The sequence below is a fragment of the Trichoplax adhaerens genome, genomic scaffold (assembly GCF_000150275.1).
Source record: "Trichoplax adhaerens TRIADscaffold_7 genomic scaffold, whole genome shotgun sequence".
In the NCBI taxonomy this organism is placed as follows: Eukaryota; Metazoa; Placozoa; class Uniplacotomia; order Trichoplacea; family Trichoplacidae; genus Trichoplax; species Trichoplax adhaerens.
This window is the reverse complement of record NW_002060949.1, coordinates 3,932,582-3,939,057: the sequence shown is the minus strand read 5'-3', so window position 1 is coordinate 3,939,057 and position 6,476 is coordinate 3,932,582.

Below are 6,476 nucleotides of genomic sequence, written 5' to 3'. Positions count from 1 at the left end.
TCATATGAGCAATGCAGGGGATAAATGACTGGACGATATTAAACTTCATCACCGGTATTTTACGCATGGTGAGATGAAATTAATGTGAATTCTTTCAGCAGTTATTTAATTTGCTTCATAATTTACTATAGCACTATTGATTGATTTTTTGTAGAAAAATATGATAACTCCAGCAGTAATCTATCAATCTCCTTTAATGGTTTTTATCGACAGTTTACGGAACTTATTATTTAGCAATGCTACTAGCACGCTCAACAGGGTTGTACAAATTTCATTTTGCGTAGAAGATTCTTTTCCTGATTTTAATTCCTTAATACTTATATTGAGGATATGATAACCGTAGAGAAATAGTACAATATCAATAATCTAATAAGCAACTTTTGATCATTTTAGAAATTTTGGTAAGATACTCAGAATATGCAAAAAACTCTAAAGAATTATACTGCAAATGAAAATAGATCGCTTATAGTTATGCATCGATTAACTATTAAGATAGGATACTGTTGATCTTGGTCTCGCTAATCTAATATTTCTAATAACGATATTTAGTAAGACTCTAGCCTAAGATAGACATGATTTTGCATACTAAAAATATTTCGTTATTGTAACATTAATTGATAAAAATAGTTATTAACGTCAGTACAGAAGGATTATATTAGTACAGAGACCCTATCTTAATTGTGTTAACGTCACTAACCGTATCTAATAAAGTAATCACTAGTGTATAATATGTAATGTGTGGTGCGAATCACTAATGCATAAGATCGTTGTATATAAGCCAAGTTTTTAATTATTATAATCGAATTCTTCAATCTCTGGTCTTGACACTGATCTCTCAACAAATGTAATAAAACAGCCTATTATTATCTAACAACGTTTAGATTACTGTGAATTTTATATGGCAGTTACTTAAATTGATATACAATTATATATGGTAAAAAAACTCATCTTGGTAATTTATACATCCATTAGCTTCTTACATGATGAAAATCTTCATCATATTGAAATCTATTGAACTTGGTCTCTGTAATCTGATATTTGTAATACCGATATTTAGTAAAATACTAGGCTAAGATAGTAAAGATTTTGGTCATTTTGCAATCACTTATGGTAATTAATATAGATAGCAAAATCCAACACTGCTAATCTATCCGTGCGTTAGCTTCTTGCATTCTGAAGATGTTCATCATATTGAAATCTTTTATCTCATTCTGACGAACTCTTGTTATGTTCTTATTTGCTAACAACTCTTCATGAAGGAAATGAGATTACGTAATATAAGGCTGAAGAACAGATGATTCTTGCCTGTAAAATCCATTTCTATATCCGATAATAAAAATTTGTGCCACCCACAAATAACTTCATTTTATCAATATATACGTATCTAATACTTACTGTTAATAATAAGAGGCTAGGATAGCGGGCTAATCATTTTTTGACCTTTCATATTCTACTACTCTTTGTTATTGGAAATTATAACCACCTTTTATCATTAACAAATTCAGTTTTTATCCTACATAGTTTCTTTTCAATTGGCTTTGACCTTAAGATCCCTCGTTTTTATCCAAAATTGTACTATAAATTTTCGATCTATTTATTAGCCGATATCGTTAACAGATGCCTACCACTATGCCACCATCAATCTAGGGTCTAACTATGCCATAATTTACGAACAAGGAGCCGATATTAGGTAGAATAAATTTAGCTTTTAAGCTGCATATTTTTTTAATTAGCTGTGATGTTAAAATCCCTCATTTTTCTCCAAAATTGCTCTATAAGCTTTACTAATTTATAAACCTATATCATTAATAACTGTCTACCATCGTCAAGCTACGGTCTTTATAAGTCAAATTTTTTAGAATATAGAGTCATTATCACGTAGAAAAAATTTAGTTTCTATCTTATATATATTTTTAAATTAGCTGTGATCTTAACATCCTTCATTTTTCTCTAAAATTGTGCTATAAATTTGACTAATTTATGAACCAATGTCATTAAGAATGTCTACCATCAACAGCCGAGGGTCTAACTATGCCAAATTTTTGGAAACGTGAAGCTATTATCACGTAGAAATCCATTTTTTTATTTTATTATTCCTTGTCGATATTACCATAGACTAAACTGAGCGTCCTAACTCTCTATTTCATTTAAATGCAAGGCTAACCCGCTACTATACTGGCCATTTTCCCTTCCCTTTTCACCTCATAAAATGTAGGAGCCAAAAATAAAATGAATATTTTCTATTTTATGGAATCATTCATACGTCAATTCATTGCACATCATAACACAAATTCTCAAAACTAGAAGCTAGCTTGAGTAATCTATTTCCTCTAGAGAACCGACATTACGACTATTAATTTCTTTTTTTTCACTTGTATCTTTGCGTTCCTATACGAGATTGTATAGGAATAGGCGAAAGTGAAAGATTTTACATAAACAATGAAAATTATTTTAACAACTGCAACTCCTACATTATGTCGTCTAGATTTGAATTGGACGACATTTACTATTACTAGAGTTATTCATCTTTTGAGTTTAATCTATTTCTATTCAATTTGACAACCGTGTGCATGTAATCTTTCTTTAGTTCTTATTCGATTGAAAGCTCCTCATTGCGTGTTAAGATCTCTCCTGACTTTGCAAATAAACTACTCATTTGTCGATGTTGACTGATGGATGCAGACAGGTTTGCCGTCCTACTGTCTTGCTTCACCGATTCATGGCAGAAATCATTTCAAAGTTCACGGTCATCAAGATGTCTTAACTTTCCTAACGATTGAAAACAGTTTTAATATAGTATCATGGTAGACAACGATCAATGATGGATACCAGTTCTCCATTCTATTTCATAGGCTTAATTTTATGTCCTTAAAGTCTCCTACTTATGGGTCATGATGAAAAAACTGTTAAAAAAGCTAGAGAAATGGAACCGTTTTATCCTCCTATTTATGGTAGAAATTATTTCGTGTTTACTGTCAGATAGACACAGGCCAGTATCTATCTATTGTCATCAAGATATTTTAACTATCCTACTGGCTGAAAACACTTTTAATGAAGTATCTTAGTAGACAACGATCAATAGTGGATATAAATTCTCTATTCCATTTGATAGGCTTGATTTTATGTCCATAATCTACTACTGATGATGAAGAAACCGTTGAAAAGGTAGAGAAATGGAAATATTTTATCCTCCCATTTCGAACTTTGCAGGACACTGAAATATTTCAAATTGCTACTGTGTGATATCTTATTACAATGCGCCTTTGAACCAATTTGATTATACCCTCCAAAATGAAATAGGGCCTTTGACAAGCATAATTTTCTATTTGTATTCAATCTTCAGTATTACTAGAAATTTAGAAATAATAATAATGAAAGTACTGAATTCAACAATTACTTCCGACCTATATTCCCACGTGGGAAGTATTTTCAAAGTTTTTCATTTTTCACTTTCTACTAGAATAGGTAATAAAGTAATAAATGGATAATGGACATTGGTCTCCATTGATACTACAACGGAAAAGAAATGTTGTGTATGTCACTGGCAAGAAGTTTTTTTAATGTATCATTTCCTGTTTTTTTCCAATATTTCAATTGTACCTGCAATGGTCGGTGTTGATTTTCAAGAAATGATACGTAGCACCTCGAATAGGTTAATCCTAACGACCAACCAAGGTGTAAAAAAACGACTTTGAAATATTGATCCCTGACGGAATTGAAAGTAAATGCTGCTATTGCAGTGGATATTATCTCATGATTTCATAGAGGATTGTATTCAAGCAACTATTTCTAGAGTTAGGTTATATCATAAATTGTTCAAATATTACGTGAGTAATTGAACAGTCTATTACAATATCATCGATCATATCGTCCAAGGATGCGATATCATAAAATGTTAGAATACTGTAAGGATAATAGGATAGTATATCGCAATATCATCGATGATATCATCCGAGAATGCAATATCATAAATTCCTTAAAATATTACCAGGATAATTGGGTAGTCCATCGCTGACATCGTCTAATGATAGAGGATTGCACTTAAGTAACGATCTCTAGTATTAGACTATATCATGAACTACTAAAATACTACGAAGAAACTGAATAGTTCAATACATTGTCCTCAACGATATCGTCTCACGATCGAGGATTGCATTCAACCAAATAGTTCTTGTACTAGTCTATATCATGAAGTGTTCAAATACGACTAGTATAATCGATTAGTCCATTGCTATATTATTAATGATATCGTCTAATGATCGAGGATTGCATTCCAACAACTACCCCTTGAATTAGTCTTTATCATGAATTATCGAGATACCACTAGGATAATTGAGTAGTCTATCACTGACATCATTTCAGGACCAAGGATTGCATTCAAGCAAGTATTTCTTGTATTAGGCTATATAATAAACTGTTCAAATACTGCGAGAATAATTGAGTAGTCCATCGCCGTATCTTAAAGCTAAATTAATTCTCTCAAGCTGGCAGACCCATTCAACTAAATCAATATTGACATAAGAAATTTGGATATTGGAACAAAATGAGAATTGAAACCTTGTTTTTCTTGACTATTGTATCCGTACATTGATGAGTTCTATCCGTTTCAATACCATTTGTTGCTCGCGAAAAAATGCAAACTAGATTCAATAGTTACCTACTAGCAATACTAAGCCCACTATAGTAGAATAATTTTCAGTTGTAATGGAATAAAAAAGCAGGATACGACATTCAATAAATCAGCTGAAAATGTGGAAACGTTATTATTCTTCTAGAACAGGCTCTAGACTATCTTACTTAAGTATCGATGTAGAAGGAAAAAGAAGATGCATTCAGAAAGCATGTAAATCCAATTGAATGTCTATCCGGTATTGCAAAGCCGTGTTAATAAATCATTATAGGATATCGGTAAGATCCAAGACATGGATTACGATAGACTGCTGTCGATTAATTTACAACATGGCTTATTGAGTTCTAACAGCAGTCAATACTGATTTATGTTAGATAGAGAAGGAATTATTTTCAAAATCATGGTACAATATAGTATCCAAGTGTAGAGTAGGGATAGTGGAGGAGGTCGACTTGCAGTGGGGAATGATGCACTCATTAGGATAAATTAGCATGGAACTGCAATCTATTGGATACAGAAATATCGTATTTTGATATTTGACTAAGAAAAATTGGATATTTTATTAATATTTACAACAGAATATGAATATTTTGACAATATAATGAAGATCGATAATGCGGATATGATTTGATAACTTGTTTTTTTTGGTGGAAGGAACTAAAAACAGAGAAGAAATTGGATGTAAATTGTGCATGCCCTAATAAACTCAAAACAACAAATTAAGATTTTATTGGGGGGTAGAATAGATATTCATGATTCGGCACTACTTGGCTATCCTTGAGTAATGATTACTTCTGTTAGTCAACCATTCAAAGTTTGTGATACAAATGAGTTAGTGCGGGCATTATTTAGTGGTATTTTTAGAAGAAACTAAGAATGAAATTGGACTGGATGTCGTTTGTCCAATTCTTGATCGACGTTAACAATTTCGGAGATTCTTTTTCTTACAACCATCATGCAATGGCTATGATCTTTATGCGTAAAATTGAATATTTCTTATTTCGTAAATAGACCACAAGGTCGACGAAGTAGAACTGGATGAGAAATTTTTACAAGGTGTAAGACAATGAAGGTAGAAATTATTTTTGCGGGGTAAAGGAGAACATTGACTCCCGCTTCTATCGAAAGTATTCTTCATTTCTATTGAGAAAGCATATTCTAAATGGATAACACCTCAGTAAAACGGGATTCTATTACACAGTTAGTGCTTTGATCTTTAAATAGGACTTTAATAATTTATCATAGAAAGCATTTCTCGAACTATTTTTATAAGCGGTTAATCTTGGCTATTCTAATTCATTAAAGAGTATTTCGCAAATGGTATACTAGATATTAAAGTGAAGCTTTTTTTAAACTCTTGACGTCAGCTTCTTCATGTATTTGAGAAATATCGAATCAAGAAAAGAAATTTCTCCAATTAAAAATGAAATATCTCTGCTGAAAGAGTAGAATTAGCTTCACAAAACCAATGATTATAAATTTAAAATCACATGAGATCGAACTAGCTTTGTGCAAGAGGCATAATATCATATCTGACGGCTAATTTTAATTACGTGTAGCGATAGAACACAGTATAAGATGATAACTATGATAAACAATTCTAGTTTGGATAAAATGAATGATTTTAGAATATCTCATCCATGACAGGTTAAGATAATTTTAGATAGTATGGTTACTTTGGGATCAAGATTAAGCAAGTCAATATTGACCAAGTAGCAATCATACAAAGAATGATCACTAGCAAAGCTCTGGAATTACTTTCATTCCTGTGTTGTGCCAATGGCTTTGGTATTTAAATGGAAAATTTTACATTGCATTTTTATTTTTATTAAAAGTAATTGTAGAA